The sequence below is a fragment of the Marmota flaviventris genome, chromosome 2 (assembly GCF_047511675.1).
Source record: "Marmota flaviventris isolate mMarFla1 chromosome 2, mMarFla1.hap1, whole genome shotgun sequence".
Lineage (NCBI taxonomy): Eukaryota > Metazoa > Chordata > Mammalia > Rodentia > Sciuridae > Marmota > Marmota flaviventris.
This window is the reverse complement of record NC_092499.1, coordinates 135,158,087-135,172,500: the sequence shown is the minus strand read 5'-3', so window position 1 is coordinate 135,172,500 and position 14,414 is coordinate 135,158,087.

Genomic DNA, 14,414 nt, shown 5'->3' with positions numbered 1-14,414 from the left:
CCCTGGTCTACAGGCCTCTTCCCCTACGTGCTCTTCTGGTCTTTACTTCCCAGCATAAGAATTATTTCCTCCAATTTCCATTCCTGTAGCTGAAGACCCTCCTGCTAAAAACCCTCTTCTAGCACTTGTTTTCAGACTGTACTTAAGGATTCAGTATACTGAATATACTTTATACTCTTTTTATTTATGTTACATTAATAAAATATTAAATTTCATTTTTAAAAAAATCAATGGAGAAGGCTACTGTCAACTGTGAAAGGTCAGGATTAGAGAACAGATGCCTTCCCTGAGTCAGCTCTTAAAGAAGAAAGGCAAGGGGCTGGGGTTGTAGCTCAGTGATGGAGCGCATGCCTAGCCCGTGTGAGGCATTGGGTTCCATCCTCAGCACCGCATAAAAATAAATAAAGCAAAGGTATTGTGTCCATCTACAACTAAAAAAAAAAAGACGGAAGGTAAGAGACGCAGGAAATACTTCTTCTTGACCAAGCAAGTATAGCTTCCTTTCAGATTACAAATGCCAAGTAATCTAAGTATTCTGAACCTGAATCTAGTAAAATCACTACACCTACCAAACCCCGGAAAGGACTTCCCATGGCTAGTCATTCAGATTGATGACTTTTGGGGGAAAGGAAAAGATTTGAAGTGATAAGGACTGAAAGAGAACAGTCCTTCCCAATACTCCTAAAGGCAAGGAAGTTATGCTACAAGTGATAGCGTCATTACATTCAACAAAATTGACAATGTCACATATCATCTAAAATATGCCTAGTATCATTGAACAGTCCACAAACTTAAGAGTGGACTATTGCCTCAAAAAATGTCTTTCATAAACAGTTTCCCACCATTCCAGGATTGAATCAAAGTTCCCATAGTAGTATTGATTTTTTTAGAAAGTTCAATCTGGATTTGCCTGGTTGTCCCTACATGATTCATAGTTAGAGTCTAGGTTAAACATTCTGGGCAATAATACTATGCAGGTGATGTTATGTACTTACTGCTTCACTTCAGAAGTCACACTGTTCAAGATACTAAACTTGATAATTTAGTTAAGACTGTGACTGCCAGATCTCTCCATTGTAAAGATATTTGATTCCAATGTAATTAATAAGTAATTCATGGGGAAGATATTCAGAGACTGAGTTGAACCCAAATCCTGTCAGTGTTTTCAGCATCCATTGATGATTCAAAAACCAGTTTTCAACCATAATGTAGCAACCATGTCTTACTCTCACACCCAAAACAATCATACCCAGTCTTGGTGGTGCATGCCTGTAATTTCAGCAACTTGGGAGGCTGAGGCAGGAAGATTGCAAGTTTGAGGCCAGCCTCATCAATTTAGGAAGGACCTAAGCAACTTAATAAGGCCCTGTCTCAAAATTAAAAAAAAAAAAAATAGAAATGGCTGGGGATGTGGCTCAATGGTAAAACACCCCTTGGTTCAATCTCTGATAACCAAACAAAATAAAACAACAAGCTAGGAAGAGAGAGAGAGAGAGAGAGAGAGAGAGAGAGAGAGAGAGAGAGAAAGAGAGAGCGCGAGAGCTTGAGCTGAGCACAGTGGCACATACCTGTAATCCCAGCTACTCAGGAAGCTCAGCAGGAGGACTGCAGGTCAGCCTTGGCATCTTAATGAGACCCTGTCTCAAAATAAAAAATAAAAGGCTGGGTATGTAGCTCAGTGGTGAAATGTCCCTGGGTTCAATTCCTAGCACTGCAGAAAGAAGAAGAGGAGGAGGAATAAAATATACAGAGAGATAAACAACTCAAGGCATTGTTAAAGGAAATATTTATTCTTGTTAAAATAGTAAGCCTTCAAGACTATTGCAATGGGGAGAGAGGGCAGACTCAGCTCTTAATACAGGAAACAAATGCAAATACAGCTGGGGATTTATATACAAAAAGCAAAGTAAGTCAGTGAAGGGAAAACTACTTAGAGGATGCAAGAGGGGTGGGGGACATTCTTGCTAAATGGAGTTAGCACCATTCTTGCTAAGATTGGCATGGGTAGACCAGAGAGGACAGGGACCAAGATCAAAGCCTTGTTGAAGGTTCAGAAAAGTCTGACTAAAGTCTGGTCAAGGGGAGTGTATGTCCACATTATAGAATAATGAATACAGGTAATGTAGTGGCACCCCCTCCTCCACAAAACTTCTAAGCTTCTCCAGAAATCTTCACCTTAATTGATCTTAAGACTATAAGCAAAAGATTCTCTACAAAGAAGTTCAATGGAGTTAAACTTCCTGTTTTGCTGTTGCTCTATTTTACTTGGCCACTGGCCAGGAAGAAATCAGCACTCCAGGTGCTGAATCCCCCTTTACTTGTTTTTCACAAACATGTATCCAGTATAGTAGTTTGTAAAAGTGTGTTTGCAAATGCAAAATGTGATAAAAAGGACAAATACTTTAATAAGGCCTCTGGCCTTGAGCTGGAGCTTCACAGAGAGATCTACATTTCTAAGATGAGGGAAATAACCAGGGCTGGGACTGTGACTCAGAGGTAGTGCACTTGCCTGGCATGTGTGAGGCACTGGGTTCAATTCTCAACACCACATGTAAATAAATAAAATAAAGATCCATCAATAACTAAGAAAAAAATTTAAAAAAGAGAGAAAAGTAACCAATTGGGCTCCATGGTAACAGCTGGCAGGGGGAGGAAAGAAAGGGGAGAAGAAGCTTCTTCTCTCCTTTTCAGGTGTTGTCCTTGAAGGGTTAACTTGCCCAGAACAGTGAAAGAAAAAGCTACTTTTATGTGAACTTCTGCAGACTATGAACTTTCTAAGCCCCTCCCCTTATATGTTGGGTAGGAAATTCTGAAACCTGAATTCAGTGTTCAGGGGATTGACTGATTACAGCAAAAGCTGTGCCCTCTGAACCTGGCTGCAGCCAAATAAAACTGTTTCTTGCTGTCTTCAGTGCCTTACCTCGTCTGTCCCTATAACAGTAAGACTTGAGGGACTATGATACCTCACAGAAGAGAAGTATAAGAGATTTCTTTCTCTGAGGGCATCTTCTGATTTTTTTGTTTGTTTGTTTATTTCCCAATCAGAAAGAATTAAGGAAGCACAAGATGAGGTTGCCAAAATAGCTGAGGAAAAAAGTACTAGAAAGGAAGAAACTACAGAGAATTAAACCTAAAAATCTGCATATAAATTTACTTCATGCTACTGGACAGCTTCTCTAACTGTACATGGACAGAGAGAAACTATAGTAGCTAAGAGACTAAAAGGTAAATAGAGCCTTCAGATGTGTTGCACAAACAGAGACTATATAATTCAAATTCCAGGAAGATGGATGAGCCTTGGGAAATATAAGGGGCTTTTGGGTGAAAAGCCATAGGCATGCCCTAGAAGTAAGGGTTACACACTAGTTACAAGAACAAAATGAAATAGCTTAAAACTAATCATTGACAGGTTTAAGGTGGTCTGTTTTAAGAGATATATATCATCCAGAGACTCTTACTTCCTCCCCACCCAGAACTGGGGATTGATTCAGGGGTACTCTGCCAATGATCTACATTTCCAGCCTGTTTTTATTTTCTTGTTTTTATTATGAGATAGGCTTTTGCTAAATCACAGAGGTTGGCCTCAAACTTGCAGTCTTCCTGCTTCAGCCTTCCAAGGGGCTGGGATTACAGGTGTTTGCCACCATGCTGGACCAGAGACTCTACATTTTTTCTTCTACTGTGTTGTCAGGAAATAATTAAAATTATGAGTCATGCTGAGCTGTGACCAGTGCAGCCAAACTTGCAAGTTCCAGCAAGGGACAAAGGGGGATAAGAAAAGTAAAAACTCACACTCGCAGATGATTTTGAAGATAAAACTGGGGTTAGGTGGAGTGCTGCTCTGTGATGGAGAAGCAGATCTAAAGAGTTACACCAGCAAACTTTATTTAAATACATCTCATTATCAGGTGAAATAATATGCGAACATTATACTTTGTATTCAGGAAAGTTACAGAAACTAGAAACATCTATGTAGGTTTTCCACAGTTGCAATCCACAGTTGCAATGTGCAATTTTAGGAGCTTTGTGTAGCTCTCAAGAAGGTCCATTGTTTAAAGTTACTGTTAAGTGGGCAGGCTCAGGAGTAACAGAGCTAGTGAAACATTGTTGTTGTCTAGTAAGAGAATCCCTCTATTCCCAGGAGTTATGTGCCTGAGATCAAGGTCAAAGCTGATAAGACTCTTGCACAGAGCCTCCTCATGCAAGGCATTACCACAGTAGCTAAGCATCCTGTGCCCTTGCACAGAACATTCCCTAGCACTCTGCATGCCACAGGCATGAGGTCATCAGAGACCCCACTGTCAGATACTGCTCTCCTATTCTCTGTCACTGCTCTCCACAATGCTGAAAATAAGAGAAAAGTAAAAAGAGAATAATAGAATTCATTCTATGAGTGATTCAGATATTAGATGTATCAGATAAAGACTCCAAAAATAACTATGGTTCATATAATGAGAAAAATAGAAAGAAGATTATTAGAAATAATGGATGGCCACAAGAAATCAGACATGTACTCAAAAATTACTTGTCAAGGCAAATTTTACTTTTGCAGAAGGTTGTGCTACCAAAAATCTGGCAAGCAAGCATACTGGGCAGGAAGTCTGCCCAGGTTTCTATCCCTCATACAGCACTGACACTTGCTCTGATAGGTGGAGTTAGGAGTTACAATACACATAATGGACTAATATAAAATTGGAAGGGCAAGGGAAAGGGCTATGATTGGATCACTATTACACTAGAGGCACTATGGTTGGAAGACTGAGGACAAAGGAAAATATGCTGGGGGGGGGGGGGAGCTCAAAATGGCTACCTGTCCATCACAAGGTTTACATTACAGCAAACACATTTTTAATAGTTTAATGTATTTTAATAACAAACTGTTAGGATGGCCTTAGGCCTGAGCCTAAGCAATTCCATTTTAAAAACTCCAGTTTGAAACCTGCAGGCACACCCACAGAGCCCTCCAGGATGGCCTCAAACAAGTTACTTCCCCTCACCCTGATAAAGAGAGTGAAGCCCCTGGCAGGCTGTCCTCACCTGATAAGAGGGAAAGGTGAGAAGATCAGGGTGGAGACCACCAGACTAGATGTTTCTGACCCCAGGGTAAATGATGTCTCTGAGAAATCCAGGTAGTAGCTGATAAAGATTGAAAGGGGGGGGGGGTCAAAAAGCTCCAAAATTTAGTATAAATGATAGAGCAAATGAACAGGGATTCAGCCAGGCCAAACAAGGATGCACTTGAGCTGGAGAACCTGATGAGGACTTGACATCCCATCACTTGTCATGATCCTCTGCATGATTCTCACCGCTCTCAAATTCCACTGCCTTGCTTGGACCTTGGTGAGAGCCGCAACTTCTCCCTACGACCCTCTCCTCAACAGGTCATCCACTCCACGGCAGGAAAAGCCTGCCTTGGTTCCGGACCTGGTCACTGCGATCTGAGTGAGTGTGCATCTGCTGGACTTAAAGCCTAAGGCTTAAGACATTTGAACTTAGCATGCAGAGGAAATGTCTGTCATTAGTTTATCATGATTAAGTGTGTTTTGCAGTGCTTAGAATTAATCTAGAATTATTTGCTGTGAATTAATTAATCTAGAATTGTTTGCTGTGAATTGATTATGTCTATTGCAGTGCCTAGCATTAAGGATTGTAGTTTTCTTGATTAAGAACCTATAGAGTGAAATTGTATTGAGTAATTTGAGTGAATAAAACACTGAAAGGGGCAGAAGTGCATGGGCATTCTTTGTTTCTCCCCTTGACTGCATGCGTCACAATTTTGCCCCCTGGAGACACAAACTTACAGGAGCAGCACAGAAGACAGACAACATTAAAAACATGTACTTGCAGGTAGGACAACAAAAACATGTACTTGAATGTATAAGTTAGAAAATTATAGTGAATGGATGGAATTAACTATATGATAAAAATGCTACTAACGGCGCTGGCATTAGAGAGTGAAGTTAGTAAACACTGGGCTTGATTCTCAGCACCATATATAAATAAATAAAGAAAGAAAGAAAGAAAGTCCATCAACAACTGAAAAAAGAAAAAAGAAAAAGAAAAGAAGAGGAAAATCTGCCAACCTGGAATGTAGCAAAATACTCTTCAAAAATGATGAGATCAAGGCTCAGTAAAGTGCTTTCTTAGCATGTATGAAGCCCTGGATGCCATCCCCAGCATTACAGAAAAAGAAAAACAAAATAAAACATCAGGAGACCCAAACTAGACAAAACATTACAAAAGAGAAAAACTACAGATCTATATCCCTAGTGACTATAGATGCAAAAGTCCTCAACAAAATATTAGCATACCATGATCAGGAATTTTTCCCAGAAATGCAAGGTTTGTTAAACCAATGAATGGAATGAACGATCATATAAATAGATTAAAGGACAAAAGTCATAGGATCATCTCGATCTATTTAGAAAAAGCATTTGACAAAATCCAACATACTTTCATTATAAAAATGAATTGGGAATAGAAGAGAACTTCCTCACCCTGATAAGGGCATAAGAAAAATCCATAACAGAAAAAGACTGAACATTTTCCCCTAACATCAGAAATAAGACAAAGATGTCTGCTTTTACCACCTATACTCAACATTGTACTGAATAGTTCAGTCAGTGTGATTAGGCAAGAAAAATAAATAAAAGTCACCTAGAATGGAAAGAAAGAAAACCATCTAAATTTGCAGATGACTTTATAAACTTATAAAATCCTAAGAACTAATAGAGACAAACATACACATGCCCCAAAACTACTAGAGTTAACATGAGTTCAGCAAGATTTCAAGATCAATATACAAAAATCAATTATATTCCCATGTGATATCAGTGAATAATTAAAAATGAAACTAAGAGGGCTGGGGTTGTGGTTAAGTGATGGAGTGCTTGCCTAGCAAGTGTAAGGCACTGGGTTCAATCCTCAGCACCACATAAAAATAAATGAAATAAAGGTATTATGTTCATCTACAACTAAAAAAAGTTTATTAAAAAATGAAACTAAGAAAATTATTTAATTTATAATGCAATAGCATCAAAAATTCAATACTTGGGAATAAGTGTAACAAAAGAAATATAAGACTGAAAATGATAAAACATTGTTGAAAAACATTTAAAAGACCTAAAAAATAGGAAGATATATCATATTTCTGGGGTCAGAAGACTTCATATTGTTGAGATGACAATACTCTCCAAATTGATCTACTCTACCAAAACCTGACCAATACAGTCCTTATTAAAATCGCAGTCTTTTGCAGAAATTGACAGACTGCTTATAAAATTCACATGGAAATGCAAAGGACTCCACATGCCAATAACAATATTGAAAAAGAAAAAAGTTGGAAGATTCATTCACACTTTCTGATTTCAAAATTGATGACAAAGCTATAGTAATCAAGACAGTATGTACAGACAATACATACTGACAAAACAGTGTGTTAGTCAGCTTTCTACTACCAAGGGAGCAATTGGTGCAGCAAATCCATTCAACTTATGGCAGCAATGAAAGAGAAAGAGGAAAAGATCAGGGCCCCGTAAATCCCTTTGAGGAAATATCCTGAATGACCTAAAACCTCCCATTAAGCCCCATGTACTAAAGATTCCACCACTTCCTGCTTGCACCACAGACCTTTAACACATGGCCATTGGAGGGCATTCCATATCCAAAATATAGCAGGTAGATAAATAATGCAATAGAATTGAGAGCCCTAAAACAAATAAATGCAAAAATCTATAGTCAATTCATTTTCAACAAAGATACCACAACCATTCAATGGGGAAAGAATAGCCTTTCCAACAAATGGCACTGGGTCAACTGGATAGCTACATGTAAAAGCATGAGGGTAGTCCTCTATCTCATCCCATATACAAATTGTACTCAAAATGGATCATAGTGTTAAGTGTAGGGGTTAAAACTATTTAACACACACACACATCTGAGTAATTTTTTAAAAATAAAAATGGGCTGGGCCTAGTGGCACACACTGTAATCCCAGAGGCTCGGGAGGCAGAGGCAGTTCAAAGCCAGCCTCAGCAATTTAGGGAGGCCCTAAGCAATTCAGCGAGACCCTGATTCTAAATAAAATACAAAAAAGGGCTGGGGATGTGGCTCAGTGGTTAAGTGCCCCTGAGTTCAATCCCCGGTACCAAAATAAAAATGGTATCATACTACACACATTTTTCTGAAATTTGCTTTTTCCCACTGAATATGTTGTGGAAATTCTTCTATGACAAGCAATATTTGAATGCTTCCAAATGTTCAAAAATAGTCTCTAAAAAATCTGTTGCAAAGGCTGGGGTTGTGGCTCAGTTGTAGAGCACTTGCCTAGCATGTGTGAGGTACTACTGGGTTTGATGCTCAGCACCACATAAAATATATAAATGAATAGATAAATAAATAAAATAAAGTTTTTTAAAAAAACTATTGTCCAGCTTAGGTGATAAACTTTCAAATTCGTATTTTGATGCTAACTCTACCAAAACCTGACCAAGATAGTTCAAGAAAGTAAATTATCAGCCAATCTTGCAAATGGATATAATATGAAAATATCAAAATAAAGAGAGCCAAATTTAGTTCCAATTAAAAGTATAATTAGGGGGCTGGGGATGTGGCTTAATGGTAGAGTGCTTGACTAGCACATGTAAGGTGCTGGGTTTGAACCTCAGCAACACATAAAAATAAATAAATAAAATGAAGGTACTGTGTCCATATACACATAAAAATATTCTTTAAAAAGTACAATTATCCACAATTAAGGAAAATTTATTCAATTAATTCAAAGATGGTTCTGTGCAAAAGAAATGTCACTGGCAATTATCATCTCAAATATAGACATTTTTGACTCAGTTATCAAAAAGATATCTCTATATATCCTTTGGTACAATAGTTTCCCTCTTAGGCATGTAGTCTAATCAAATATATTTATGTATTTGTGAAATGAGTTCGTGGATATTATTGCATTTCATTTTATTCATTTGTGATAATAAAATATTGTGATATCTATTAGGAGAGAACTGGTTAAATTGTGGTATATTCATATAATGGAACCCTATTTAGTGATTAAAAGAATTATATGTATTGGTATGGAAAACTCTTCAAGTTGCATTGTTCAATGAAACATGCAGATTAAAGGAAACCAAATTAACAGTACTACAAAAAAATTAAATGAACTGTGAAGCTGAGATAATACAAAATATAATAGGGCATTATAGTGTATAGACTGTTTAGATTCAGCACTTCCTAACTGTATGACACGGTATTAACCAACATTGCCTTGCCCTCTCTTTATTTATTTTTCTCATCTGTAAACTTAGTATTTTTTAATAATAATAATATTAATAATGAAACAATAATAACTATATTATAGAGTCAGGAGTTGATCCAGGTTTTATGGGTCTGAAGCTTACACAGTGGTATAGAGAGACTTAAGAAAAAGAAATGTGGGGCTGGGTTGGGTATGTAACTCAGTGGTAGAGTGCTTGCTTAGCAAGTGTGAGGCTCTGGGTCCAATCCTTAGTACCATAAAAACAGGAGAAAAACAAAGAAAAAAAGAATGCAAAATTAGATAGAAAATTGGGGTGTTGGTACAGAATAGAGGACACAGAAACCAATCCACAAAACTACAACTATCTTATATTTGATAAAGGGGCTAAAAGCATGCAATGGAGGAAGGATAGCATCTTCAACAAATGGTGCTGGGAAAACTGGAAATCCATATGCAACAAAATGAAACTGAATCCCTTTCTCTCGCCATGCACAAAAGTTAATTCAAAATGGATCAAGGAGCTTGATATCAAATCAGAGACGCGCCGTCTGATAGAAGAAAAAGTTGGCTACGATCTACAGTCGGTGGGGTCGGGCTCCAAATTCCTCAATAGGACACCCATAGCACAAAAGTTAATAACTAGAATCAACAAATGGGACTTACTCAAACTAAAAAGTTTTTTCTCAGCAAAAGATACAATAAGAGAGGTAAATAGAGAGCCTACATCCTGGGAACAAATCTTTACTCCTCACACTTCAGATAGAGCCCTAATATCCAGAGTATACAAAGAGCTCAAAAAATTAGACAATAAGAGAACAAACAACCCAATAAACAAATGGGCCAAGGACCTGAACAGACACTTCTCAGAGGAGGACATACAGTCAATCAACAAGTACATGAAAAAATGCTCACCATCTCTAGCAGTCAGAGAAATGCAAATCAAAACCACCCTAAGATACCATCTCACTCCAGTTAGATTGGCAGCCATTATGAAGTCAAACAACAACAAGTGCTGGCGAGGATGTGGGGAAAAGGGTACACTTGTACATTGCTGGTGGGACTGCAAATTGGTGCAGCCAATTTGGAAAGCAGTATGGAGATTTCTTGGAAAGCTGGGAATGGAGCCACCATTTGACCCAGCTATTCCCCTTCTCGGTCTATTCCCTAAAGACCTAAAAAGAGCATGCTACAGGGACACTGCTACATCGATGTTCATAGCAGCACAATTCACAATAGCTAGACTGTGGAACCAACCTAGATGCCCTTCAATGGATGAATGGATAAAAAAAATGTGGCATTTATACACAATGGAGTATTACTCTGCATTAAAAAATGACAAAATCATAGAATTTACAGGGAAATGGATGGCATTAGAGCAGATTATGCTAAGTGAAGCTAGCCAATCCCTAAAAAACAAATGTCAAATGTCTTCTTTGATATAAGGAGAGTAACTAAGAACAGAGTAGGGTCGAAGAGCATGAGAAGAAGATTAACATTAAACAGGGATGAGAGGTGGGAGGGAAAGGGAGAGAGAAGGGAAAATGCATGGAAATGGAAGGAGACCCTCAGAGTTATACAAAAGTACATACAAGAGGAAGTGAGGGGAAGGGGAAAAATAATACAAGGGGGACAAACGAATGTCAGTAGAGGGGGCAGAGAGAGAAGAGGGGAGGGGAGGGGAGGGGAGGGGGGATAGTAGAGGATAGGAAAGACAGCAGAATACAACAGACACTAGTATGGCAATATGTAAATCAATGGATGTGTAACTGATGTGATTCTGCAATCTGTATATGGGGTAAAAATGGGAGCTCATAACCCACTTGAATCAAATTGTGAAATATGATATATCAAGAACTATGTAATGTTTTGAACAGCCAACAATAAAAAATTAAAAAAAAAAAAAAGAAAAAAGAAAATTGGGGTGTATGGTTTTCATTGCACAATTCTTTCAGACTTTCCTGAATATTTGAAATGATTAGAAAAATTAGGAGAGTATCTATAATTAGAAAACATCATAACAATTCAGAGAAATCTCTTCAGCTTCAAAACTTGATACTAGTACTATTCTATTTTGTGTGATTTCTGTCACAAAGGATGTGGATATCTATAATTATAATCAATTAATTATCAAGAATATTCCAGGGGCTGGGGTTGTGGCTCAGTGGTAGAGCACTTGCCTGGAATGTGTTAAGGCACTGGGTTCGATCCTCAGCACCACATAAAAATAAATGAAAATTAAAAAAAAGGTATTGTATCCATCTACAGCTAAATATATATATATTCCTGACAATAGAAGACTTCTTTTTGACCAAGTATTAATGATAACCAAGTTTTTTGCTTATAAGTTTACACTTTGTTAGATTGGAAGAATTTTCCATAGACTAGCTTCTGGTGCTATACATCTTTAACCTTGCTTTTCTCTACCTCTCCCATACTCTGGGGATGGGTCCAAGAGGATCCGTTTATATTGTAATAAGAACTCTGGCTCCGTATCTTCCTGTCAGGATACTAGCTAGGCTGGCATAGTGGGTAACAGGAATATTCCTGGAAGCTTTTCCTACAATATCATCCAAGTGACTAGTGACCACATAAGGATATCTTATGAAACCTAACTGGCTCATCTTCTTGATGGCAGAGGCCACAGTAACAACACAGAAAAATTGTCAGGGAAGACTTAGAAATTACAGTCTTGGGCTGGGGTTTGTGGCTCAGTGGTAGAGCGCTTGCCTGGCATGTGTGAGGCACTGGGTTCAATTCTCACCATCACATATAAATAAATAAACCAAAGGTACATCAACAACTAAAAAATAAATAAAATAATAATAATAATAATAAAGAAACAGCAGTCTTGACCAACTGATGTTAAAATATCTTCTTTTGCAAATTTTATAAAAACATAACATTGGGAGCTGGGGTTATAGCTCAGTGGTAGAGCACTTGCCTCACACATGTGAGGCACTGGGTTTGATCCTCATCACCACATAAAAATAAATAAAATAAATAAAGTAAAGATACTGTTTACATATTTTAAAAAATCTTTAAAAATATAACATTGTATGAAGGCATTGTTAGGGCCCCTCTCAGAGACTTTGAAGTCTGGCAAGTAAAAGGCCTTGAGTTTTAGCTTCATTAGTTTTATCATAAATCTGCCTCTGCATAGAGTTGATGTAAGAATTAATTGAAGTAATACATAGAAAGCATTGAGAACAACCTGGCAACACAGCAGATCATGCTCAGCAAATGTCTATTTTATTACTAATATAGGAATAGACAGAAAAATGTAGCAGTCTGGGAAATCCAGAAACAGATCCCATTATAGACAGATAGAGATAGGTATAGACATGTCAGATGAAGATAACATTTTACATTAATGGGGGAAATATGAAACTCTCTCTCTCTATATGTGTGTATATATATATGTGTGTGTATATATATATACATATATATATACATACATATATATGTATATATGTGTGTATGGTGTGTATATATATAAATTTTTTTGATACCGGGGATTGAACTTAGGGGCACTCAACAACTACGCCACATCCCCAACTCTATTTTGTATTTTTTATTTAGAGACAGGGGCTCACTGAGTTTCTTAGTGCCTCACTTTTGCTGAGGCTAGGTTTGAACTTGCAATCCTCCTGCCTCAGCCTCCTGAGCCTCTGGGATTACAGGCGTGTGTCACCACTCCCGGCTTGGAGTTAGTTATAGTTATATTTCACTCCCCATGTGTCTGAAAGAATACAGCTACATATTTTAAAAGACAAAGAAGAGAAACAACGACAATAAGAAGAAACTACAAGAGAACTAAAATACAATTCAAGTGAAAATTATCTGGTTTTGAAGTAGGAAATGCTTTTCTAAATGCCACACCAAAGACTAGCATATAAAATAAAAAAACTGGAATATTTGACTACATAAAGCTGTTAAACCTCTGTCTCCCTAAAAATAATAATAAAATTAAAAATAAAGTAGATAATCTGGGGAGAATATTAAGAATATTTGCATGGTATCTCGATATATAAAAATCCTTTGCAAATCAATAAGGAAAATATCCCATCACCCCTGCCTCCCCACTTATTTGGTACCAGGCATTAACCCCTAAACCCATGGCCTTGCACATACTCCACCACTGAGATACTTTGCCAGCCCTTTTTTATTTTATTTTGAGACAAGGTCTGGCTAAGTTGCCTAGGCTTGCTATCCTTCTGCCTGTCTCCTTGAGCCTGTCATAGGTGTGTTGCCACCCAGATCCGCCTCCCTTTTTAATGGTCAAAGGGCATAAAAAGAGAATGCACAGAAATATTTCTGAAAATGAATTCAGAAATGTGTGTTCACAGTTTAAAACCTAATGTATTTCTTATTTATTTATTTACTTACTTACTTTTATGCAGTGCTGAGGATTGAACCCAGTGCCTCACACGCTCGGCAAGTGCTCTGCCATTGAGTATCTCTTATTTAAGCAATTCTACCTGATAATTTTCCTGAAGAAATAAGAACTGGGTATAGAGTTTAAAACAATAAGGGCCAGATGCCATAGCACACACCTATAATCCCAGCAACTTGGGAGGCTGAAACAGGAGAGTGGCAAGTCAAAACAACTGAGCAAGGCCAAAAGCAACCTAATTGATTACCCTGTCTCAAAATAATTAAAAAAAAAATTTTTTTAAAAGGGCTGGGAATGTAGCTCAATGGTAAAGTGCCCTGAGTTAAATGCCCAGTCCCCTGCCCCCTGCAAAAAAAAAGGAAATAACCTAAACAGATCATTGATTAAATTATGTTACAATCACTCATGTGATGGAGGGCTAGGGCTCAGTGGTAAAACACTTGCCTAGCATGCAGGAGGCCCTGGGTTTGATCTCATGCATTAATAATAATATTATTATGATGATGATGGAGCAATAGTCATCTATTGAAAGGAGATTTATTTATGTGACAAAGTGTTCTTAACCCACAATGAAAAGAGCAGTCTACTAAAAAGGATGTATAGCATACCATTTTGTTTTAAAGGCCTGTGACTTTCTGTACATATGTATCTGAAAGAATATAACCACTGCTATTATATATTACAATATGGTAGGATTATAAATGATTTCCCCCATTTTATATTATTATGTTTTTAATTTGAGGGAAAGAAAGAGAT